This window comes from Pseudopodoces humilis, chromosome 3, assembly GCF_049639895.1.
Source record: "Pseudopodoces humilis isolate 2021_Gansu_Grassland_sample_001 chromosome 3, ASM4963989v1, whole genome shotgun sequence".
In the NCBI taxonomy this organism is placed as follows: domain Eukaryota; kingdom Metazoa; phylum Chordata; class Aves; order Passeriformes; family Paridae; genus Pseudopodoces; species Pseudopodoces humilis.
This window is the reverse complement of record NC_142202.1, coordinates 17780240-17807344: the sequence shown is the minus strand read 5'-3', so window position 1 is coordinate 17807344 and position 27105 is coordinate 17780240. Positions and strand designations below refer to the sequence as shown.

Here is a 27105-nt window from a genome sequence, read left to right as displayed (position 1 = left end):
GCCCGAGGGGTCACGCACAGCGCCGCTGCTCCCACTGGAGCCGTGAAGGAGGAGGATCAGTGCAGCTTTGTCACTTGGGCAGAGCTGGGGCTTCCTTCCTCACAGGACTCCCTAGGAAGTCCCTAATGGCTTGAAGTCTAGGGGAATTATTTTGTCTGAGTGCTGTTGAGAGTATGGTGACAAGACGGAGACTAGCTCTGGTCGATGATCTGTTGTTATTTGCTGTGCCAACCCAGGACTATTATTTTCAGTCCCTAGTTTTTACAGTGGCCCATTGTCTTTAGGATCTTTTGTTCCCAATGTTGCTAGATATCTCTTAATTTGTATATGGGCCTGGGTGCAAAGGCTTTTGGGAGCAGCGGAAGTGGTAAGTGGTACCCAATGGAAAAAAAGATACAGTGACATACTGAAGGAGAACGAACTCACTAAACAAGGACATGGCAAAATCTTTGCTTAACAACACTAAATGGAATTAAAATACATTTACAACAGGTAAGTAGTTAACATTATTGATACTTATGACAATTATTGATGCTTATGACAATTATTCCAACTGTATTATGTAACTTGTTTAAATTCGTAATTTAGGATTTATTTCCTACAGAAGGAGCATATCGCTACAGACAACAGAGAATTTCACTTAAATGGCCAGAACATATCCTTTCCTCTCTCCCTCCACGTGGTTTCCCTGTCCAGGTAGAGATAAAAGACCTCACTTCTCCAAGCTCCAGTTTCACCAGCTCCTGGATAAAACACACAAGCAAGAGCATCCATAAGCAAACAGTCCATGTTGGTTTGGTTTATTTTCCCAAGACTGATTTTATTTGGGGATTTAATTCCCAAAGCCCCTAGTGTAGTCCCTGTAGGCTATAGTGTCTTGAGAAAAACTTTTTTCTTTTTGAGGAACTCCTATAAACATCCACCAAGTGTCTCCATTGCAGTGCTCTCTTGTCAGTTTACCCAGACAACCTGATGGCTTGGAGGTTGCTGGCTGCCCTACATCCTCTGTCTGTGATGCTGACTGTCATTTTGACATTTCTTTGTGGTCTCCTGCATATCTTGAACCATTTTGTTTCACTCTGTGGAGTTTCTTGGAGGTGGGTGTTCATCTACACAGCATACAGCACTGCCATGCTCTGGGTAGGATGCAGACAGTGACATTGCATCTTCCCCCCAGGTTTTCCATGGAAAAACTCTCAGGGAACATTGCAGCTGCTCACTGCTGCAAAAGAGACACCTCTCCATCAATAAATTTCATCTTTTGTAGTCTGTTCCAGCTGGGAGCTCACTGACACAGAGGAACAGGAAACAAACCACTGTCTAAACATCAGATGGTGCAGCAGAGACAGAAGGGAGCGTTCCACAAAGCAGCTCCCACCTTACCTGTGCTCTTTTACCAGAGCAGTCTGCTGACACTGCACCTGCTGCTTCTAAAAAGTGGTAGAGGAAATCTTATAATATACACAGCTATTACATTACCACCCACGTGGCACGGAGCAAAGAACTGCACAAAGCCCCCAGAGACAGATTGCTAGGTTATAAATAGGTGCAGGACCTACATAGCTGGAGTGACTTGTAGCTGCAGAGCAGGACTCCAAATTAATGACATTTATGAAGTTTCTGGCTGCAGCTGGTTTGATGGCTGGAAATAACTGGCTCTGCAGAGTGGGCAGCAGCAGCTTCCCTCCGAGTGCCGGCAGAGAAAGCAAGACAGCAACAGGCACATCCAGTCAAGGAAGCTTGGTGGAACACGTACAAACCAAATCAAAGCCATGTGGAGAGGGGAAAGTTATTTTATCTAAAATGGTCCACTTTCAGGGGATGTTTCATTCCCAGCATACACCTGTGTGCAAAGCCTAAACTCTTCATCCACAGAAAGCAGTGCAGTGAAATAGATCCAAGAGCAACATGGACAGAAAACGAAGGCGTTTGATCTATTTGCTCAATCCAATCCTCATCTCTTCTGCCTGTGCAAATGGTTCTGACGCCTCCTCATAAGTAATTTAATTAAAAAAACAGGGGTGGGGGGGAAGTGATTTCCCCATAGTTTTAACCACGTTTTCACCATAAAAACCCACACCTCATGCCCAGGGTGCATGTTCCCTAAATCACAGCTCAGTACCCCACTTCAGACATTCCTGGGAGAAGCACGTTTGTCACCCACTGTGTGATGGCTGGGCTGGCAGAGCAAGCCCATCCTCTGTGCCTGGAGGGGTTTGTTGGACAGGAAGCCACCTACTCTCATCGATTGGTTTGTTTGCTCACAGAGTCATCAGATGGGCAACAACTGCAACCACTGCATTAGTTGGGTTTTTGGGGTTTTTTTGACAGAAAGGTAAGAACAGAAAGTCATTTCAAATACCATTATTTTCACATTTCAGAGTTTATTATCTGCCAAAATAAAGATTATTTTTTTACCTGGTAAGCTGTTCCTAGCAGCCTGTGGGCTCCAACACAGTGCAGTGTGTCACGTTAACTTTCCTCAGGCCTGTTCTCACCTGAAACAGTACACAGTGACTGAACTAGTACAAAAAACACCAACCACAACCCCAAACCCCACTAAACTAACTTAAACCAGCTTGTATTTGCTGTGAGACAAACAGCAAGCCAGCAGATGGCTATGACAGATTAGCCAAGGAGAGGCAATCTGGACTTTTTCAAACCTTATGTAATACAGCCTCATATTTTGGCTGAGGTTTTAACACCTTCCTAGCTCCAAGAGTTTGCAGTAGCATTTTCCCTTCATGGGATACATCCCTCGAAGCCAACTCTGACTGAGGGAAGCAGACATTTGTACTGACATTGAGCTGGGAACTCTCAGATGGGATTCAGTCACATTGTGCTGCTGCCATATATATATATATATATATTTATTTATTTATCCTCCTGGCTGTAGTCCATATCTCTATATTCTTACCCTGAAATACTGGTTGTCTAAATAGTATGGCAAGTATACTCTGGTTTCTAAGGAAGTCTTCCTTAGGCATTTAAATTTTACATATTACGTAGGAACTATAGATAGCTGGGTTGCAGAGATTTCCCATAAGCCTTGCATAACAGCACTGGAAATGGAGGATAAGGGTACTTGAGCTTCTCTAAGATTACGGGCCTTACTGACTCACAGACAACACATTTCAGAACCTTCCTATTTGCTAAATATTTGTATTGCATTTTATGGAATCATGGGTCTTCTACCCTGCATATGCAGCCTCATCCCTTTTCTTTATTATCCCAAATTCTTGAGTGAAAGTCCCTCCTTTAGCAGGAAGTGGCCTACAATGGACAGTATCTTAAAAAAAAATAAAACAAATTCTTGGTTTCACATCTAGTCAAATATTAAAGAGGTTAAGAAACAAGCCAGTCTCACACTCCCAGGCTAACAGAGACATCGTGCTTTTTTTTTCCATTCAATGGAAAGCATGCTCCCTCCCCAGACCCCAGCTTTTCTGGGGGCTTTTGTTTGGTTTGTTGGGTTTTTTGTTGGCATGAGGTTTTTTTCTGCCTTTTTTCCCTATTTCAGTGTAAAATCCCTTCTTCTCCACAACCCTCCTTGCTCAGAGTTAATCCTTTTACCATTCTCTGGATCATCCCAGCACTATACTATCCTATTTCTCTTTCTACTTCAAATTCAGGAGCAAACACACGATCCTCACTCTTTATCTTTCTTTTCCTACTCCCTCCTGGCAGTCTCTGAAATGTTTTTCCTCTCAATGAATCTACTACTTTCAGCTTCCAAAAACCCCACCACACATGGAAATCTCAAAGAGGTCTGGATTGAAAGGGACTGTAAAGATCATCCATTTCCAGCCCACTGCCATGGGCTAGGACACCTTCCACCAGACCAGGCTGCTCAAAGCTGAACAATTCCAGGGATGGGGCATCCACAGCTTCTCTGGGAAACCTTTTCCAGTGCCTCACCACCCTCACAGTTCAGAATTTCTTCCTAATATTCAATCCAAACCTACTCTCTTTCAGTTTAAATCCATTCCCCCTTGTCTTATCAGTACTTTTCCTTGTAAAAGGACCCTCTCCATCTCCCTTGCAGGTCCTTTCAGGTACTGGAAGGTGCTGTAAGGTCTCCCCAGAGCCTTCTCTTCTCTTGTCCACTCCAACCCAGCTGCCCCTGCTTACTGAAGGCCATAATACTTTTATTGAGCATTTTGAGTCACCTACCAGCCTGGGCAGCGTGTCACAGGCTGTGTTGGAGGAGATGGAGCACAGCCTGGCATTGGATGCTGTGAGGGTGCCCAAAGGAGCCGTGCCTCAAGTGGGAATTCTTGGCCGGCCAGCCCGGGAGCTGGGCACACCAAGCCGAGTGCATCACTGTGCTCATGGAGCCAACACACAACTGGCTTCCAGAAAAGCTTAAATGCCTGCTGGAGAGCTGACAGGCTAGAGCTGGTGGTGCTAATGGCAGGCCTAAAAATACCTCCCCCTGGGAATCCAGAGTGCACGGCACAATCGTTACGACTTCTCATTTCCAATGGAGTCATAAGGTGTTTTATCTATAAAAAACACCTGATCTCATGAAAGTTTTCAAAGAAATCTTCTGGCAGTTCCAGCTGTCACTAAAGTGCTTCAGATTAGGTTTCATACAGAATGTAAGTATAGAAATACACAAACAAGCCCCAGCCCTTCCCATGGAAATAGCACCTGCAGCGTCTTGTGATAAATGCTGCCCTTCAGCAGCCTGAGCTACTCATTCAGTTACTGCACAGACAGTACAAACTGGGACTGGGAACTGTGGAACTATAACACAAAGCAGATTTTGGAAAGGTTAGAATGGAGCAGGTAGTGTTTTTTACCCTAGTTTTCCTAGCTTTTCCTTCTGGAAGCAGCCAAGCAGATCCCCCAGTGGATCTTTCCCTCCCTCCTGTAGCTCACTGGAAAGCAAAATGAGGAGCTGAAGATACTGAAATCATGGGGCACATGACAGGTTAAAAAATACCTTTTATCCTGCTCAACCAAGCAGTATTTCAGACCCTGGGATTCAAAAACTTGGCCCTGTTTCCAGTTCTGCCACTCATCTGCTGTCTAAAGTTGTGACTTGCTTTCCCCACTGCTGACATTTCTCTTGTCTCTGGAAAGCCCTTGAGTGCTGATAAGAGCATGCAATGAGAGCCAGTGTGGTGCTAACACACTGGAACAAGTACCAGGAAGGGAAGGAAGGGAAGGAAGGGAAGGAAGGGAAGGAAGGGAAGGAAGGGAAGGAAGGGAAGGAAGGGAAGGAAGGGAAGGAAGGGAAGGAAGGGAAGGAAGGGAAGGAAGGGAAGGAAGGGAAGGAAGGGAAGGAAGGGAAGGAAGGGAAGGAAGGGAAGGAAGGGAAGGAAGGGAAGGAAGGGAAGGAAGGGAAGGAAGGGAAGGAAGGGAAGGAAGGGAAGGAAGGGAAGGAAGGGAAGGAAGGGAAGGAAGGGAAGGAAGGGAAGGAAGGGAAGGAAGGGAAGGAAGGGAAGGAAGGGAAGGAAGGGAAGGAAGGGAAGGAAGGGAGAAGTATTTTTTTCATTATTATTTTGCCCTGTTGCTTTCAAGGTTCCTCATCTCACACCTTGAAAAAGACACAAAAAGACTGAACCAAAATCGTTGCCTTGATCTGCAGCTAAAATATTTAGTGGGAAAAACCCCCAGCTGTTTCAGGAGTGATTGTTGCTAACATCTCAGTGAAATCTAAAACAGTCCACCTCAAAAATACAAATTTATAATCATTTGGGCCTCAGGCAATTCAGTCTAGAAAATTTGTAGCAGGAGCTGACAGAAAATGTCATGCTGCTCTGTGTAGGGAGAACAACTAAAAATAAAGTAATATCAAAGCTGAGACTACTGCGTCATGCTCTTTGGACCTTGTTTTGTTCTTTCAGTGCACCAAAAGTAAGGCTCATAAATTATAGATGTTATTTGGAGCAGCATGTAAATACCACAAGACAGAAACAGGATATTAGAGAGAAAGCAAGGAATAAAGAAAGATGGAACAAAAAATTGAGACAGCGGGGGGAAACCAGTAAAATCTGTTCTTGGCTACAACTGTGTATACAGAGGTTTTAATTGGAAGAAGTAGCTTTTTCTGTCAAATACAGTGCTGTGTTGTCATTGACATCCCACCAACAAATACAAATGCATGAGTCAATGCTCTGAAAAAATGCAAGGCAGACTAATGTGTCATTATCTTCTACAGACCTCCAAAATCATGCCAGTGATCAGAGAAGATGAGCTCTTGAGGCATGTTCTCTAACACAGCTTTCTCCTGCAGCATCATGACCATCATTTCAGCGCTAGGATCTTGTCTCAGAGGTGTCAAACTGCCACAACTAAAATATGCCCATATTTTTTTACATTATCAGCAACAGTTTCAACCATTTCCTGACTCAAGGAGGCTGTATCTTGGCTCAATGTAGCAGATAGCAAGGAGAAAGAAAATCAAAACAGAAACCAAGTGGTGACACTTTGGTCATGTTTGACTCTTCATTTTGAACACCACAAATGGACAGCCCAAACTGCTGATCTAAATCTACTTCCTGTGATTTCACACGGCTAAAAATATTTGACAGTGACACAAAAAAACCAAAGGCACATAAAATTATGAGCTATCATTGTTTAATAGCATTTTACTGAGTAGCTAGTAATGAAGAGTCCACATTAAAAAAAAATAATTAAAAATCCTAAAAGCCCCTAGCTTCAAGAGGAGAGGCAAGCAACTCTACACTTGAAACAACATCAAAACCCCAAGCTGTAACACATGGCCAACTGCAGAAGTTGTTAGCTAATAATACAAATTTAAATCTGAAATAAGAGATTATTAAAAAAAAATTAAATTTAACACTAAATAAAGGGGATTTGGTTTTTCTGAGGATGTTAAGAAAGGAAAACAATGCAGAAACAGCAGACCTATCTGTGAAATTAAGAAAATATAGTAGTAGTTGACAGATATTTCTCTGCTACAGAAATAGGTAAGAGAGCACCAGCTCCTATCATATGGTGATGAAATATGGTATCATATGGTGATGAAATACCCTGTGTTATAAAAATAACAGGCGAAGGTTAACAAAAACTAATGTGGATTCAAGTTTTAAAAATAGTTGTCCAAAGAGTTGTTTAGATCACTGAAGCTGAATCTTGAAACCTTTGAAGCTCCAGGAGAGGGCAAGAACTCATATATTGTACTAGAAAAGCACAGTTTTGACCAGGACAAGAGGATGGCTGGTGAGGGACAGGAACAGAGGTCACAGTTTTAACCCTTCTGCGATAAATTCCCTCCCGGACAAAAGAATGACAACAGTACTGACCCATGTGGCACTCACCAAGTGGTTCTGGACCTGGGCAGACACCAGATCTCCAGCAGGCAGCAAAACATCTCTTCCAAACACAGGTGGGTTTCTGTGGCATTCTGAACAAATGGTCCTCACCCACTGTTATTTATCACTGTTATTTGTCAGCTGCAGCACAAATTAAATCACTCTCATTCCAGGGTTAAAAAAGTGACAGAGATCTGAAGATCAGGGAGGAAGGAGGAGTAATGGCTGATGGCCTGAATTGCTGGTGAGCCAGGAACAATCCCCTGCTCTGGGAGAGGTGACTGAGTGGCTCTGTACCCTTGAGGGAGGGACCCAGGCCACGCTCACAGGGAACCAGCAACTACTGAAAAAGGCTTTTGCTGATGGCATTTATCAATCCTCTGTGATTTACTGTGATCAGCATAATCAAAGCATGAAAACAGGGGAATACCAAGAAGACAAATAACCTCTCATTTAGCTCTGTTGCAGGTACTGCTGCACTGCATTCTGGTATCCACATGCCTAGAAAGCATTTGGGAAACTGTGATGGGTTTGGTGGATAATGAAAACAGTTAAAGATGGAAGGATGTAAACAATTTGGTCTGGAGCATTAATGGAAAAAAAAATATTACAAAATGTTTTCTTCACAGTTTAATCACCAATTTCCACAACTGTCATAACTAACGGCTTTTACATTCACCCAAAAAAAAATATAGTGGGAATTGACTGATGAAAGATGAATCTAGGCCAATTCATCCTAGAAATAAAACACATAGCAAGGGTGGAATGACTGGCATTAGGATCATGTAACCCATACCTTGTGATCGAGCTTCAGCTGAGGAAAAAAACCCTTATCATCTGAAAGCTATGTTCTAGACCAGTTCTGAAGTAGACTTTGTCTTATAGTTAAATACGGGGAATTCTTCTGAGCTTTGCAACACCAGAGCTAATCACTTCTTGTATCCCTGTTTTTCTCCAAACAATTCTGCTTGTAAACCTAAACTCTTAAAATGGAAATTGGTATTGTTGCCCCAAGTACATACTTTTCATTCATTTTAAGGCTTCTGTCATCCCATGACCTCACAGTAGCTCCATATGGATATTTGTTTGTACATCTGTTATGCTGATTGCTGAAAGAGTTTTTTCTTGGAAGTAGAAGACATACACCTGAAAGCCAGGCTATAACCTATGATCTTCCTCAGTGTGATGATGAAAAGAGCAATTTGGTTTTAGAGCTTGAGAAAATGCTGCAGAAGTTTATCAAACCTTATCCGTAATCTCCACTGTCCCTAAGTGCAGTGATTCTAAGGAATGGGTGGATAAACTACCTTTCAGGAGGAAAAAGGCTCACCACCAGCCTGCTGCAGGTGGACTGGCTCTGAGAAAGGTACAGGGAAATGAGGATCATTTTGCAATTCCAGGCAGGCAGAGATTCAGGTTAGAGTCAAGAGCTAGCAAAAGCACCAAAAGAAACCAAGCTGGTGAGCATCTATCTCCAAAAGTGCCACAAGGACATTGGACAAGACAGTATTGTTTCACAGTTATGGATTTGTCCATGGCAAATTTGTCCATACCTCTGTCCATGGCAGACCAAGTCCCAGACCGTTTACCTCTTTGGGCCTGATTCTATGCTGAAAGAACTCAGCTGAGCATTTGGCTTTGGGTTGCTGCAGAAAATAGGAGGTTAAAGCTACCATATAATTGTAATCAGTAAAAAGAATAAAAAAAACCCTGGATTTTTACTTGCTTCTAAAGGGATAATTGTAGATCTTAAAAATCAACACTTGGCTGGCAGGAGGAATAATCTAGAAAAGAAGACTCTAGATGCTTAAATTCCATGTGTGGAGGGGAGAGCAGTGTCTTTAAAGGCTGCCAGTTTAACAGGGGTGTGTTCACTGACAAGTACAAGTCACTGCTACCATGGCTCAGGTATGGGCAGAAATTTCATGTACACACTTGGCCCACTGCAGAAAGGTCTCCTTGGACACTGCAAACAAAGGGAAAGGGACAGTGGATAAGTAATCACTGATCTCTTCTTGCACTACTAATTCAAGAGCACACATTATGTTGGTTTTTCTTAATGAAGTGCCTCTATCTATTTTCTATGCCCACATATGTTGTTTCTTCTTTTAGTAGGTTGAATGCCTGCCATTTAGTCACTGGGAGGGATTTGCCAGGATAGACCCAGCAGACATTTCTGTAGTCTGAAGAGGCAGAAGATCAGGATTCCAATCCCCATTTTATAGTGGTGCTTCTGCTATTTTCGGAGATGAGAAAGAGCTATATGACTTTCTAAGATCACCACAAACAGAACTCTGCTCCAAATTTTTGTGGAGTCCTTCTCCCTGTTCTGGCTGCAAAATATGCATTGTATATCCTCTGCTAGTTCAAGCAAATTAAGTCCCATTTTACAAATGGAAAATAGGGCAGTCAGCAAAAAGGATGAAGCATGCATTTTTATATAAAGCTTCATTTAATGTCCTTTGGAACCAATGCAAAGCCCCGCATTGACGTCACTGAGCTTTCAGTCAGACTCATACCACTGTAAATGTAAATTCAAGCTTTCCAGTAGTAGAACTCATGTAATAAACCCCATTTCTGATGTACTGAACAGTGCAATCAGGCTCCCCTTTGATCATCCACAGCAATCTCCTTCTGTGGATTTTAAAGCACATTATGAAGGGAGGAAAGCATCATCAGACTCAATTTACAAGTAAGAAAGAAGAGGCAGGAGGAGACAAAATTATTAGCAAGGCTGGCTACTACGTCAGTACAGAAATAAGAACATAGCACACACTTCCTGACACCAAACTGGGCTCTTATTAGATAAGTCACACTGATAAGAAGATCTAATTTTTTACTGATCTATCAAACAATCCTTCCTCTTTATCTTCCTAGGCAGAGCTTTCTGCAGGAGTGAGCTCCAAAAGCTTCCAAAAAAAATTCCTGTTGGTATGGAGGTCAAAAACCCCACAACCAAGTAAAATAAACCAAGAAAAAGGGACCCTCCTCAAGTCATAAACAAAAATGAAATGGTGTACAATCCTTGTAAAATAAAAACGTAAAATTCAGCTTTGCAGTTGAAAATTTCCATGTTGCTTTGGTCAGGTTTAACACTTTGTTATCCAGTCCTTTAAAAAATCAGATTCATTCAAATAAAGCCCTTATCTAATACTTTATGCATGATTTCCCCTGCTCAAAACCTACAGCACTGTCTTGCACCACTGACAGTGATTTGCAAGTAGTTTTCTTTCCCTAGATTTCAATGGACAGCATGAAGAAGGCAGTATCACATTGCTTGCCAGAGATCCTCATCATTTATGCAGAGAAAAGCCTGATTAATTAATCACAGAAGAGGGAAGGAAAGTGGAGATACACAGGCACTCCAAAAGAGACTCTGTAAGGAAGTGTTATTTTTAATATAAAAGACTGTCTCACAGTGCAGTGTTCAAAGTCAGAAGGAGTCAAAAAACGCCTTCTATTTCTGTGAGCAGAGCAGTCACAGTCAGGAGAGCTGGAGCCCGCTGCTGCTCGTGCATCAGCAGCAAGCCTGTTTATGTAAGCTGCCAAGCATTAGTGTACACAAAATCACAGGGCACGCAGTTTGTAAACAGGCAGGGAATGCTGTGGTGCCAGGGACGCACACAAGCACATCTCCAGCTCCTCTCCGGGATGCGTGGGAAATGCCGTGCGCTGAACTACCTGAACTTGGCGTGCAGAGGCGCCTCCACAAGCCGAATCCAAGGCTGCCAGATAAATGTTCCCTCGGGTGTGTCCCTGCACATCAGTGTGACGTCCCCTGGCAGGTTCAGTTAGGCTCAAGTGCTGGGTATTACCTATGTGCTCCACAGCTCCTGTCCTTCCCTCTCCCGGGGGACAGCGGCTGCCTCATCGCAGAGAGCTGCGCTAGAGGCCAGGATGGGTGAGGGGCTTTTCACATCCTCATGAAATTAACATCCTGGGTTAATTAATATCTCTCTTGTCTTGTTTGGTGGGAAGTTGAGACCTGTTTGTCCTTGCTGGGGGATGGTGGCAGCACCCCAAGCCCTCCCGCTATTTTCTTCTGCTGCTGTGCCAGAGCCCAGGTTCTGCCTGGGGACACGGGGCACTGCCATGCAGATACCAAAACAGCAGTGCATCTTTCCATGTTATAGGACATATGGCACATGGCCAAGCTAACCTTAGCTTGGCCTTAGCTATTTCCTCTTCATCTAGGTGACCACAAGCAATAGCTTCCCTCTGTGTCAGAGGAAATCTTTCCTTTAGATTTTTTGTGCCTTGCCCCAGAGGGGGTCTCAGATGGCTCAGAGACCTGGCTGTCAGCTTCACTGGCATGAAACACACAGGGTTCCTTTATGCAAATCTGAGATAACACTATCTGTTTGGACCTAAGGATGTCAAAATCTTTAACTATTTTAAAAGAGGCTGTTCAGATGCAGCTGGTGGACTAACAAAGTCTGGGGAGCAGGCCTGTGTCCCCTTCTTACTGGGTGGTGGGGCCTGTTCACACCGCACGGATGAGCAGTTCTCACACTACGACAAAAAAACAAAAAGGACATCTGTATTTAGTTGCAGCAGCACTTTCATAAGAACTGCCTGGAGCAAGATTAGGATTGTGTCTCCACAGAATCTACTTATCATCCATAAAATACATACACTTTCCCCCTGGGACTCATTATGAGGGCTGGGGGTAAATGGGGCTGAGCCTGCCCTTCTTGGTGGTAGGTAGGAAAGGGAGCTTTTGCCTATTGGAAAGGCTTGGGAATCACTGCCAGAGCAGGCTGTGATTTAATGCTAGGAAAAACTGTATCCCCTCAGTAAATGTACTTGGACTAGATTTTATGTAAGCAAACTCAGAAAAACCTTACTCATTCTTATGTCACTAATCCAGGCACCTCATAATTTGCAGAGGGCGGGGGGGAGGAGAGGAAAATCGACACACTGCTGCTTGCCAGCCAAAACACAACATTGATTTCCCACTGCTCAGATTTCATTAATTTTCTGTAAGACAACAGCAGAGTATTTACTAATACACAGGAAGGCACACACATCCCCCTGCAGGCATTTATTGCCTTTGCTCATCAATAACTGCTGTGTCTAACTGGATGTCTGTGCACAGGCAGATGGAGAGGCACGGCTTTCTTGACGTGCCACGTTTTAATGGTCATAATGAAACGAAAGCATGCCAGTGGCTGCTATTAGGGACATCATCCCCCTAATTTCTGTGTTGTTGAAGCTCAAACATTCTACAGATCAGGATGTAGTGTCTTAATGTATCCTAGAGACAAGTCAATCTTCCTCTGCATCCTTGTGCCTTCCCTGCTCTTGCCAAGACAGCACAGTCATTATCTCCTCCGCTTTTCCATCCTTCCCTCTACCCACAAGCACTTCAGAGGCGTTGAGTAATTCAGTCACCAGTTCTCAGAGCTGCCTCCTTACCTGCTGTGAGAGTGCCCTTCTGAAGAAGGGCAAAGAGAGTGTCTTTGAGGAAGTAAGACAGCCTGAGTGTACAAAATGTAGGGTCTCTTGATCAGCAGGAACACATGTGGACCAAGCCCCATATGTCCCAACACACGTCAGTCCCACTCAGGGACTTGGTAAGCTTTGGCTTCATGAAGCAATGGATGTATTTTTATCAACCATTGGCAGGACCCAAAAACAGTCTCTGCATAAGCAGAAAAGTAATCAGTTGTTAAAACCTTTCCCAGGAATGGCATTACCCTCAGACACAATGATCTCGTCATGCTGGTTACTGGCTTTGTGGATCTCCTTTACAACTCCTGGTTCTCTCACTCCTCTTTTCCTAGGAATGTTGCATTTTTCACACACAGGCACATAATTTCCAAGGCCAAATGCTGACATCTGCTCTGTCCAAAGTTATTACTCCACAAGTACACCAGCGTGTCATGAAAAAGTCCCAGCAACCAAAAATCTGTCTCGTTCCTCCTTAGTCAGGCCCTACAAGACTTTAGGACCACAGACAGCAGGAAGGAACTGAACAACACATCCACCAAAGCAAGCCAAAAGAGAAATATTCACCAAAAAGTATCTAAATGTTCTCAGCTTTGGAAACCTTGGTACCAAGCTGGACGCTTTGCTACCAATTATCAAAATTAAAAGATAATGTCCTGACCTTTCTGCCCCATGACTTGGTGTTGGTCAGAAGGTCTCCCTGCCTCTTCATCAGGCAGCAGTCACCACCCAAATTTTGCTTTAATGACTTCCACACAGACCAGCATCTGCCTCACCCGTCCAGGGGTGGGAAATGCCTGTACCATCAGTCCTGACATGTCCTGTTCACAGCAGCACCCTCAGCATTCCAGCTGGAAACAGCAGAATCTCCTCCCTCAAAGGGAAGGGGAAGAGGAAGGTGAGGACTCCCCATCCTGCTCATACCTTGTTGTAACCCTCCAGGAAAATCCAGTACAAGCTCAGGGGACCTTCACCTTGCATATTTACCTATTTGGTCTCCACCAAGCAGGGGAAGATGTGGACTTGGGATCATGAGAACCTGAAGGACGGTGACAATGCTCCCAGCTCTGCCCAGCTACAGCCAGAAAAAGAGCAAATGAAAGAGAAAAAGTCAGTTTGGCGATCCTCCTGAGGTAGCCAGCTCCTTGTTTTCTGGTGTATAATCAAAACCCAAACCCAGCCCCACATAAGCCACCCACCCCTCACTGTCAGGAGTGTTTCACCACAGCTGCTGCTTTAGCCACTTCCAGCAATGAATGCATGAAAAATGACACCAGGTTTCATGAGCTTTAGCTGTTCTATGATTCACACTTTCCTGCAATTATTGTAATTTAATATTGTTGTGTTTTGATCCTGTTACATCTAATTAGATAAGACAGGGGCTTATGATGAAACTGTAACTCACACCACTCGATGACTATTTAGTTTTACGTGCATCCAGCATTTTAAGCATTTTAATTCCCACTTAATTTCAGCCTTACTCCAAGTTTGTATCACATTTCTAATGAAAGGCTGGATTCCTGTCTGCCTTTGGGGCTGCCAGTCTGTAGGCCTGGGGAACACAGTCCCCTGAGAGCAGAGGCAGTGCAGCAGCCACATCTCACCACTCTGTCACCAAGGTTCAAGTCAGGAGTGTCTGCTAACTTGGCAGGGGACAACAGGATGAGGACATGGTGACACAGACTCCAGTAACTCCATAGTGGCATTTCATATGTGTGTGAAGCAGTGTCTCATCCTCACTGAGCACCCCCCTTTAAGAGGGAAAGCAGCAGGAACGTCAGGAAACCCACCATTACATTACAATGAACTGGAACTTTTATCACAGTATCTGGTGCAGACATTTTTGGGCAAGGTACAGGTGTCCCAGACCCAAGGTTGCTTCCGAGTCACTTTTTAAGCTCTGTGCAACATTCTATAAACCCATCATTTTCTCTGGTGGAAATTTTCATTCACAACTGCCCACTTCCACTCGTTCCTATCAGTTAGAAAATGTTATTTCTTGACCAATCTCAGCCATAACCTATGTCCTCGTAACCAAGTCCCCCCTTGGTTATCAACAGGGGACAGATGTGGAGAGAGGTTCTGCTTATTATCCAGAATGCCACTTACTCTTCAAATGTCTTAAATTTTCTTCTTTCAAGGTATTTAATTCAACTTTCCTTACCCCAAATTTTATGCTACAAAGAAACACTATTCAGCCCTGCCTGGCAGCAATTACTATGGCCCCAGTTTGCTCCAGGATTTATGAAAAGGCTTCTATAGATTCTGGCAGCAGATTTGTTTGTTATTTCTATGGAATACTCATAGACTGCAAGTGATCACTGCAAGAGTGTTACTGCAAAAGAACTTCCTTCAGGCTGGCAATAGCTCAGTTTCCTTGCTCATGCACATAGACCAAGAACAGCAATGCCTTTAAATCGAAACTGAGAAGACTGAGGTGCCAATCATTAAATTCCTTACACGTTAAAAAAAAAAAAAAAAAGAAAAAAAAGAAAAGGCATATTTGAATATAGGGCTGCAAGGATTAGTCCTCTAATAATAGAGGACTAGCTGAGATTTAGTGATGCTGAAATCCATTTGCTGCTGGCACATTTTTCATATGCCACAGGTACCTCTCAGCTTTTGGGAAACTACCTGGCTGGACTGGATCTGAGACAATGAGACAATTGACCTGACAACACAGCTGGACTTACCTTGTCACCCTTCTGCTGGGCCGCACACTCGACAGGAGATCCAGAGTTAACATTCAAACTCAACATCAAGTTAGTTTCTTGAGGAGGAATTTTAACCAGTGCTGTCCACTAGGGAGGAAGGAGATCACAGGAACAAGGTGCTCCAGAAATTGAATTTGTCAGGTCAGTGTAGCTTAGAATTCAGGCATAAGGTTTACTTCTTTCTGATTAGAAGTTAATTTAAGTTATTAGTTGGAATTTCAAAACCCATTGTTGCCATCAGGACTGTAATGCAGTAAGTATATAAAAACCTTAAAACAATTAAGGTAAAAAATGCTGTAAAGTATGTTAATAAAGTAAGTACATTAAATAATTATCCTCTTATTTGCATTAAAAAATAAATCCTTTAAAGGCTTACTGAATAAAACTAAATAATATAAATAAAATTAGTCAATCAGCCAGCTAGTCTGTGATTAGGAGGACAGAAAACAGACTGGCTAAGTGTTTCTGGAGGATTATTTCTGTGGCATTCAACCTCAGGGTCAGGTAAGGAGAAGATGATGGAGAAAGAAAGCTAGGCAAGTAGAAAATAAATAGGATGAACTTCCAATAGTGGGAAAAATACATTGTCAGTGGATTGAAGTGGGTCAATGAGCACGACTGATGCTCGCCACCATCCATGGAGTCAGGGACTACAAGAAAGTGATAAAAAGCTGGTACTAAACATAGTAAGGCTTAAATCTGGATTTATTAATAGCCACTTTCAAACAGACACACAGATTTTTTGCTCAAACTGCCAACATTAGTGAGTAATTTTGAAAGCATGGGTACAGAGATGAAGATATATTTTGTAATAACTCCAACACTGTGATTTTGATAACTAGATTGGAATTTGAACTTTCACTGATTTATTTTCTGGGTTATAGTGGAGCTGATAAGGAAGAGGAAAGGACCACCTTTTCTGAGAAATATTGCATCCTGCCTGGAACAGGATAATCAAGTGGTCAAAACATAATAAGGAGGGGAAAGGGGAAAGATTCTTCTCTCAGAATTTCCATTTAGAGAACACAGAACCTGGGGAGAGGAGCAAGAGGGACCAGGTGTGTGGAAAGAGAATCAAAGCTTCCAGGGCCTTGAGAATTTCAGCTTCAGGCAGCACTCACAGGGCTTTTGAGATCAGACACTGGAGACAGTTTCACTTTGCAGAAGCTTTGAAGCTTTGGGGACTTCAGCCCCAAGGCAGTAAAAAGAAAAAGAAGACATTTTAAAGTAGATTTATTCTTAAAAAATTACTCAAACTGCTAATTGCAAGGATGCTTTTGAGTAAAATGGATTGCTTAAATGCTGTGATCACAAGTCTGTAATTTTTTGCTAGCAGTTTTCAGAATATGTTACAAACCTCTACAAAATGATTCTGAGGAGCCAACCCTCGTATTGTCCATGCAGAGCTAAAACTGCATGTACAAGGCACAAAATTCTGAAATTCTCATTTCAATAAAGAAAAGTTACTGAAATGTTATTTCATTTACCTCATCAGTGGAATCATCTGCATGAAATGCAACCAATGTCCTTGACACCTGTCCTGCAAAAATCTGATGCTTTTATAAGGTAAAAGAGGTAAATTACCAACTAAATAATATAGATCTCTAAATTACCGAAATATTAAAATCCCTTTGAGGCAAAATTTGCTTGCTTCTAACTTGACCTTAGACAGCAGTTTATCACAGGAGAATGGTCTTATCATGATTATGAACCATTTTGCTCTTTCCAGCACATTTTGGGCTGATTTTCTGACAGTGTATTATGCGTCTTTCTACCAGCTTTTACTGCTTGTTCTCCTTTATCACAGAGAAACCAAATTTTTAGTGTTGCTTCCTTTCCCTCTGGCCTATGTTAAACATCAATTTTCCCTTAATTCCAATCATCCCTAGTGAGTACTTAAACCCCTTTGCTGCATCTCTGAATGCTCCTGCTCTAACAAGCACTCCCACCCTGATACCACATGCAGCACATCATCAAGTGCTTTCAGGGTGAATCCAGAGAGGTACACCGAGGCAGGAGTGGAAATAGATGATCTTTAATGCCCCTTTCAACCCAAAACCATTCTGTGGTTCCATGATTTGCTCCTTAGGCCACAGTTTCTCTTGAAGGGCTTTCAACCCATCTTCTTCTATCCACATTTTCTGCAAGCAGAACTGAGCCCTGAGATACAATTCCCTTCCCTCGTTGTACAGATGGAATGCTGAGAGAGAGAATTAAGACCACACTTTAGCACATATGTGCCTGCCTGCCCAGAAAGAGGAGCAAAAACAAGAAAACCTCACGTGACATGGGTGCAAGGTGAGATCCTCAGGTCAGGGAGATCAGCCCTTGCTGTAACCACTGTCCCAGCTGGTGGCAGGATGTGCTTCAGGAGCTCACATCCCTCAGAGCGTGGGTACAGCATTGCTACAACCATAGCAGCACCACTGGCTCCGTGGTTTACTCTTGATATTGGCTTGGAGTTGACAGTTTCCAGGGGATCCAGCTGGGCTGGATCCTCACAGGGATATCCAATAGGGAATGGCCAGCTCAAACTCTCAGCTCAACAGCGAGTGAGCAGTCCACTTGTCAGGACTACAAACACAAAACCCCCCTCTAAGTCCTTCTCTTGCCCTTTCAGGGTATCAGGTGAAGGATTTTCCCTGTAAACATGGCTGAGTGCTTCTAGTCTGAGTGCTCCCTCAGAGGGGAACAGACAAGGAAGGAAGGAAGGAAGAAAAGAAATACCTGCATAGAGTTTGTTCTATGCAGGTATTTAATTCAACTTCCCTGTCATCTAGAAGGGAAGCTTCACTTCCCTCAAAGTCTGGCAGGCTGAGGAGACTGAACTTTTGTTTGGGAAAGCCTGAAACTCTGCAGAGCCTCTGTAAGTCAGTATGTTTTTTTAAGATCTCTCATGAGCATGAGAACACACCATTATTTTCTGTAAAGAGAATTTTGCCTTCACATTAAGACCCAATTCAGAGATAGGTGTCTATTTGTACCCCCCTATGCTGCCAGATAGTCTTGGCAGAACAAATACGCTGCCAGCATCCTCCAGGCACGGCACAGCAGCCTTGCAAGTGCTGTTCACCACTGACACAGCCATTTTCCCATTTTCCTTTCCCACCCATAGCCCCATGAAATCTGGTTTAGCAGCAGCACAACTGCAGACCCCATGCTGTGGAATGAATTGCCTGAAGACAATACAAACCCAACACAGAAGCCCCTTTCTGTGTTTTCCCTCCGACCATGGCCAGGCTAGACATTTCTATCTAGTTCCAACCACAAGGGAAACCTTGGATTCCTCTGGCAGAGCAGCAGCCACATTTCAGGGTGTCAGCACCCCACTCTGACATCATTTACAGGCCTGGGTCACACTCATGACACGGGCAGGGGAGGCAGGGGCTACACACCTCTGTTCCTGCTGGTGACCCCCGCCAGCCCCTGCGAGGCACCTCCACACCCTCAGGGGGCTTCAGAGACTGTGAAACAACCAAGGCAGGCAGACAAAGCTCCCCTCTCCCTCACATTTACTATTTGGGATTATTATCCACTGGGAAATATTAACATTCCTTATTGGAAGAAACAGCATTGTTTCAAAAATTACCTAGACCCATCCATTTAAAAAACAGTTCCTTCCCAGATGACTAAAAAGTTTTGAGGAAAGCCAAAGCACTTCTTTTGACCAGCAATGTTATTTCATTTCACACATGCATTCAGAAGATGAAGCCCTTTTAGGGGGTGAGCAATTGAACAGTTTAATCACTAAAAAGGTTAAAGTGATACACTCTGACCTTATCAAAAGGTTTCTTTCCAATTATTTTCTAAACAAAACCCTTAGGAGAATTATGCATTCTATGCAATGTCTTCCTGTTAATGAAATTAATAGTTTTCCTAATGAAATTTAAATTATTTTAATCTTCCTCATGAATAAAATCAAAGCATCTTATTCCAAGCACTCTCATTAGTTCAAGCTAAAAGTGAATCACCTAAGAATACAATGGAAATAGATTAAATCAGTCTTAAATGTTCATAAAGGGGTGCTCAGCCTTGGCACCTAGCCAGCGTGGAAAATTTTAGCCTCAAATAGCTCAGATTCAGTCAAATTATGAGGAACTGAAACCTGACCCTTCTCATACGTGCAAGGAAACCACAGTGAGACAGAGCCAGCAATGACTGAGCGATGACAAAGGGCCAAGTCCCCTCCATGAGGATACAGAATTTAACCTTTATGGCAAAAGGGCTGCAGGGAAGACAAGATGGGCCTCTGGTGGGAAAAGCTGCCCATGGCTGGGATCCACAGCCTTGTTTCCCAGCATTAGGATGCCAGTTGGACCCAACCAGCTTTAAGCCAGCTGGCCCCAGGTCCATCCTGGGAAAGTGGGGATCCGCTGGGCTCTCAAACCCTTGGATGGGCACACAATTACTCCACTGCCTTCTGCAGGTACCTGATCTCAGCCCAGCTGTCCCCACAGCCCAGAGCAGGGACTAAGGTGGACTTTTGGCCACACAGAAACTCCCTGCCTATCTGGTCACTGTTTCCATCTCTCTGAACCAGGCCAATATCATCAACAAATGAGTGAAGCAAAAGTAGTGGGGTTTTCTCCAGCCCAGCTCCCAGGACTCATTTCTACCCCTGGTCAGCAGCTCACCTCAAGAGGTCCTGCTATCAACTGCCAGAGGTGGTACTCCCAAATCCCCATCACTTGGAAGAGACCTGTCATTGTCCTTAAATCTGGGTGAGGGAGGACTCTCACTTCTGTGTCCAATTTTCTCTCTCTGTGCCATCCTTTGTTTCTTCACATCTCCCTTACTTTTCAGCAAGGTGGTTGTATCTTTTCCACACTTCCATCATTAAAAGCCTGATTTTGTTTTTTTTTTTCACCTTAAGGGTGAAAAAGGGAGAAAAGAGAACCACCATTTCCAGCTGAAACAGAAAGGAAGATTTCAATAGGCAAATCATTATTATTCTGTGGTGTGTACAACATGTGCCTGGAATGCTACTGGAGGCACCTCACAGACAAAAACATAGAATAGGAGAGGCTGAAGAAGCAAAAATACTACAGTAAACTTCCTTGAGATGTTAGGATGATCCAGAAATCCTTTTTCCCAGTTTCCTCATACATGACCCTTACTCTGACAGATTGCACCAAGCCATGGTTCCTCTGCTTCCTCATGTACAACATGCAGTCACCCCAGCAAAAGCAGGCAAAAGGTAGCAAGAGTTTATTTACTTAATTCCCCAGTGGTTTATCCAGCCACATCTAGCCCAGCCACCTCAGGAATTCAGCTGGGAGTGCCATTAGGCAGAGCAGACCCTGGACTGGACAGCTTGCAAGATGCTCTTTGTTAGGTGGTGAGTGGAAAAGGGCTCAGCTCTCCAGCTGCCCATCTTGAGATGAGCTGGCACTGACCAAATGGCCCCAGCCAGCTGCCAACACTCAGCTGACACGTCCCCACCTCAGCAGTGGGCCGTAGGATGCTCCTAACTCTGCAGCCTTCAAAGCTGCTTGCAAAGTACAAGAAGCACAATTAAAATGAAGGGAAAAAGGTGAGGAAAAACTCTCTTTCAACAGGCATTATTAGCCTGTCCCCAAAGCACACCTCCTGCCTGCACAACATTTAGTGACCTGCACACCACACTCTCAGCCATGGGAGATGCTGGGGCAATGGTTCAGCCCCTGCCAGAGGTGTTTAATGGTCAGACTCTATCTTAGAGCACTTTTCCGACCGTAGCAATTGCGTGATTATCTGAGTGCCTGCACCGCAGCACCTGCCAAAGCAGCGCTCTTGCTCAGCCTAAGGTCAGGGCTGCACAGATGTGTGCACACCCTGGCAGCCTCCCGAAACGCCGCAGAACCCCTCACGCCCTGGGTCATCTCTGCCATGGATGGTCAGCCCAGCCAAGTGGAAGTCCCTTTGGGGCTGTGCTGGAAGCTCGTCTTTTCCAAATACGTCGAAAACAGAAGGCCAGGGCTGGATGCAGGTTTGCTGAGATCAGGGCTATTCTGGTGCAGACAGGCTATGTGCTGCTGATAGGGAGGATTAATGAGCCAGGCTGCTCATCTGTTGCAATTAGAAACAACACTACAACTATTTTGGTGCCATTTCTCTGCTGAGCACTCAAACAGCTTATCAGCCCCTTCTGTATCTGCATGTGATCACGGCTTTGTTAAATATAGGAGGGTAACAGCCGGAGGTACACATAGCCCCTGGAGCTAAGGTGTGGAGGACCACTTGCTAATGCTCATACAGCAGAAAAAGGGGTTTGGTGAAAGGCACTAATGAGCCTTCAGTGTCACTTTTGGGTAAAATTCCTCTGGCATTTTCAGTGCTCATTTTTGTGCGGACACAATGAGCACCCAATTTGCTTCAGCTGCAAAGAGAAGGCCCTCAGTGTCTGGAGCTGTAGTGAATCACCACATTTATCATCAAAATAAATGGTTTTGTGACATTAGTAAAGAAGGAGGAATTCTAGCTCCTGGGCTCCATTCCTCACTCTGACCTGTGACCACGGAGATCCCGCTCATCTGCCCCAGTTGCAAAAATGGGAGAGACAATACCTGTCTAAAGGATGAGGTCTTACCTGCTGCTTCTATGTTGTTATTTACAAGTGTGGGTGATACTTTGAGGCAGAGAGGACTTCCAAATAAACCAAATCTTTTCTTATGTCCAAACAGGCTGTTGCATACATCTCCTATGGAGCAGTAAACATTTTATCTGCCTAGATTCCCTGACTCCAAAGGAATTTGTGACCCTGCATCAAGCTGTCAATATGCTTCAAAATTGAGAACAGGAACTGGACTCTTCAAACTTTCTGAGGTTGTTACCCTTGCTACACACATAAGAGTTCAGCTAAGTCAGCTGGAAGAGCTCACCCAGGGCACTGTAGTTTCCCTTCCAGGTACTGTGACAGACCCCAGCCCAGAAGAGTTTCCCTGACAGGTTGTACTCCAGCAGGTCAACAGCTGGACTCCAGGCCATATCCTGATGGTCACCACAGCCCTCACCACTCAAAGGCACAGCTGAAAACTGAGGAGGGAAATAAACCATTACTGTGCCCCTGCTTGCCTCACACTGGAAACCAGTCCCTACAAGGAACTGCAAAAGTTCAGTCCCAGGTGTTGAAGAGCTACAAGACAGAGCAAAGCATTGAGGCACATGCACAGCACTGCATTAAAGCTGGATGACTTGAAAAGATCTTTGAAATGGATGCTAGCAGGGCAAAGCTTGGTTCAGGACTGACAGACCTTGTTCAGATCTCTGAAAATATGAACAGCTCCTTAGCCACCTGCTAGCATCTCAGTTTTTCACATCAGCATCCTATTCCATTACCCCAGTGGATTTTAACAAGCAACATGCTCTCATTGAAGCTACTGCCAACATCTCTGACTAGATATTTTGTACCTGCATGTGTCCTGGACCAGAGAGATTCTACAACCCAGCAGCCCTCTATCCAGAGGCCCTGCATCACAGACAAACCTCTGGCTATCCTTATAGCAACTTACTATGCTGCTCTACAATGTGATCTTCTTTAAATGCTCCACTGGCGTCTGCCAGAAGCGCAACTTGATATGAAACTCACAAGTGCCAGACAGTGCCTTCATCTCTCCATGCAAAATAAAACTTCAGGACAAATCCACGCTCTCCAATGTCACTTCTTATATATAGACAATCAAAGAAGCTAAGGTGCAGAAGTGTGAAGACAAGGCATATGAGTCAAATTATATTTAACCTCTCACTTAGTGATCTAACAGAAATAGTTTGTTACATTTTTAATTTTACTCCCTGGTTCACATGAAGGTTTTTCAAGTGTTTCTGTACCATGCTGAACTCTTCCCCTCCAAGATACAGCCATTCTTATCCTCAGGAATAAACCTTTAGGTTATTTTTTCTTGCCACTGAAATGAACCCAGCCCTGAATCAGGAGCTCACAGGCTCTTGGCTCAGTCTGACAAACTCCCGTCACATCCCGGGAAGACGCTGAACAGATGGGCATCTCACAGGGCAGGATTTAAGCCAGACTGGATCCAGCCAAATTCAACAGGACCTCAGACAGCTTCCAAGGCCAGGCATCTCTACATACTGTAGGATACAGGATACTGACTCCATAAAGGCACAAAGAGCAGGGCAGCTCGGTCACCGAGCCAGCAGTAGGATTTCTGGCTGCACCTTGGGTAAGTTCTGCTACTGTTCCTCGTTCTGGCTCACAGCTCACCTGAGAGGCCTCTCCACCTGGGCAGCGCCAACTAGAGATGCTCAGCAGGTGATTGAAATGTGCAATTTCGCCATCCCTAGTGTGCCCCTTATTTCTAGTAAGGAGGCAGTTGCAAGCTGGAATTGCTGCAGGATGTCTTGGGCTCTGGGCTCTCAAGGAGAGTTTCTGCCTGAAGTAACCAAATCACACCAGAAGCCCATCAAGATCATTGCAAACATTTGTCTGGCTGCAATATGCCTCAAAAATTACTGACTTTAAGTTGCTTTCCCCCAGTCTGTGGAATGACAAGACTGGAAAAGATGCAGAAGACAGTTAGAGCAAGACAAGGAGCCTACTCTTCCTGCTCATGCTCCACTGGGGCAAGTGCTTAACAGGAGGATGGGGGCAGGAGAGGCAAGAAACCCCTCAGCAAAAGGAGCACTGGACTGAGCAAAGAGATTAATACTGCACCAAGTAGTGGGAGGAAGATGGGGGCTGGCAGCACCCTGTATCACTCCTGGCAACGCCGTAGGACCTGAACTTTGTTTCCAGCAGCTGCACACTCACTGGGAAAACAAATGGCTCCAATTATAGGCTACTCATCTCAGGCTGGCTCAAACCATTTGAAACCTGCTCATCAGTAACTCCTCTGTGGGGCCTACAGGAACAGCAGACAAACAGGCCACAGGAAAGCAGATACCTGCTAATGACCCAATCCTCAACTACTTCTTATCTCTCTTTGATTCCCTCCTTAGCTCAGTCGAGAGATAGACTTTATTTTTGTCCTCCTCACTGAGTCAGCATCTTCTGTTCCCAGAGGCTTTTTTGTCCTCCCTACTGCATCAGCATCTTCAGTTCCCAGAGGCCTTCCTGCAGCTGGTAGCACGCATGGCAGGAGCCAGCTTCACCACAGCTAAGCAGGACTGGAGGCCAAAACACACCCCCATCTGCCTTTTCCCACACCCCTGGAGGTTCCTCAGTCTAGTCAGGTCCTGCCTGTGCTTTGGAACACACCTCCCTGGAAGGAGCCCTTGGCAGAGCTTGTGACTATAAGGCACCAATGTGCTTCCCACACAATTGCAGCTGAAAACACTCTGAGTCCGTATCTGTCAAGAGGGTAGGGGAGGGACCTTCCATCTGCCTTTTTCCAAAGGATGCTGGCACATCTGTGAAAGGTAAAGCCATAGGAAGTCTCAGGAAATCATCTGCCAAGACAAGAAGGGGGATTCAGTTATCCCCAGCATGACCAAGAAGAACAAAGCATATGAGCTGCTTAGCATGGAAAGTTGAACTATCTCTTGGCTCTGGAAGTCCAACCCTGAAGTCAGAATAGCTTGCAAGATGGATGAATTGAACAATTCCAGCTTTAACAGAGCTTTACAGGTCTCACACATGGTAGGTCACCATTTGTAAAGAGAAAGTAAATTGCCAACCAGAAGTGGCACTAGCTCACAATGCCTTGCTTTGCAAGGTGGATCTCAGGGAGCCACTCACAGAACCTGGGCAATATTCTCAGAAACAAGAACTCGGGGGAGAAATGGAAAATGAGTTATGAGGGAATCAATTTTCCAGGATTGTGCCTGTTTTAGCACACCTCACACAAGAGCACAATGCTGACACAGAGCAGTGAAAAGCAGGTCTTGGTCTTACTGACACCCACGTGTGAATAAAAGGCTACTAAGTGATTTTCCCATTTTTTTAACTGTGCTTCATCTTGGAGTGGCTGATGGGGGTGTCACAGCCAGCAGTAAGAGCAGGGGATAGGTGATCAAGCCTCAATTCTGTCTTTAAAGACATAAATAACCTTTTTGGTGTTCCTGTGCCACAGCAGTAACAATACCTGTTTAAATCCCATCACAATTCTGGCCCCTTTCTCTTCATCCCTGCTCCCTCCCAGAAATGAGGGCACATCTTTCATTTTTTTCTGGCTAGGAGCACACAGAGTGCTCAGGCAGGGGCTTCATACTGACACACATGCACATATTCACAGTGCATCATACTGGGTAGCAGAAAAGGATGCAAAAAGTGCACACAGGCAGGACTCCTCAAACCCTCACTGACTTTCTCCTGCCCTTAGCATAAAGGTGCTAAGTGATCATTTACTAGATTCAGTAAATTCTGCCTTTAAAAAAATCAGCATTACCCTCTAACTTGTTCCCTGGTGAAGCAATTCCCAGGCTGCCACCTCCCAGCACTGCCCTCAGTGGGACACAACCCTGCAGAGGTCCCCTCTAAGGAATGGTCTGCACAAAGGAGGGTTTGATCAGCCCATCTCCACTATCAACAAACCCCCAGCAAACTCCACTCACTCACAGCCCTGCAGTGCCCTGCCCCATCATTTCCAAGACCATTACACTGGAGAATAAAATCAACCATTGCTCCTCGCAGTGACGAGCACAGGCTGACAGGGTTCCTGCAGCAGAAACTCCAGCTCCACACCCATGCACGGAGCAGCAGCAGCCAAACTGCTGAGCCTGACTGAGGTAAACACATCGAATCCTCTACAGCCAGTAACTCACTCAAGGCTGCAAGAGCTACTCATTGGCTCCCATAAGAACTAAACACCAGTACTTACTTGGCTGCAAACTTCATCCTAATGCACGCAGCGTGCAGTGGCCGAGGCTGAACCAGAGAAAGGATGCTGTGAGTCGTGTTGGTGCAGCACAACCTTCCTCCCTCTCAAGGTATTTGAACAGGAACAAGAAAAGCAGTAAAATGGAAGAACAACTTTGATTCAAGTCCTCCTTCCCTTCTTGCTGGGCCCCAGGTATGTAGCCTGCATGCTCCTTTTGGTGAATAATCCATTTCCCTGGCAGAGCATCAGCATTATTACACAGCATTTACGACCACAAATAGGCTGCAAAAACCATCTTTTCAGCCAGCCCTCAGCCCCACTGCTGCTTTTGGTTCTCTGATAAAAAGGAGGTTTTCTAACCTCCTCCCTCCTACCTAACGAGAGGCACCTGCAGATCATGGAGAATAGCTGGAACAGGTTGGGCCCAAACACGAGGAAAGGGACAAGGGTGGGAAGCAGAGCAGCTTTCCTTCCTTCCCAAAGCACAAAGACCCCCAACAAGCAAATGCCACCTTTTCTGCCCAGCCACTCTCTCCTTAGCTCCAGGAGCAATCACAGTCCAAGAGATTTTGCTTCCTGGGCAGTAATCACTGCCAAGGGTGTTTTCAATGAAAGGTCAAATAATAATCATAGAAAAGAAAAGAAAATTTAAAAAAATCAACTCCAGTAGAAAAATAATTTAATAAAGGGATAAGTTTCAAGAAAATATCTGTATAGTAACAACATTTTAAGTAAAATGTCCACAAAAATATACATGTCTAATGTGATTATACATTAAGTTTTCCAACAGGTCCTGTTTTACACTTGGTTCAGTCCATGTAGGTTTTCATCTAGGAAAAGCCTTCACTGCTATCAGCCTTCCTGGGACAGATCAATTTCCACAACAGAATCATATGAGAA

General features: G+C 44.4%; 1 long non-coding RNA gene across 1 annotated transcript; it reads right to left on the bottom strand.

The window, feature by feature from the left end:
• LOC148184596 (uncharacterized) lies at nt 1-26507 on the bottom strand. The gene is made up of 5 exons (XR_015772259.1): nt 26206-26507; nt 15431-15538; nt 13725-13812; nt 2419-2498; nt 1-743 (listed from the first exon to the last, which is right to left on the bottom strand). It is a non-coding gene; the product is annotated as an uncharacterized LOC148184596 (long non-coding RNA).
• Between the last annotated feature and the right edge of the window lie 598 nt (nt 26508-27105).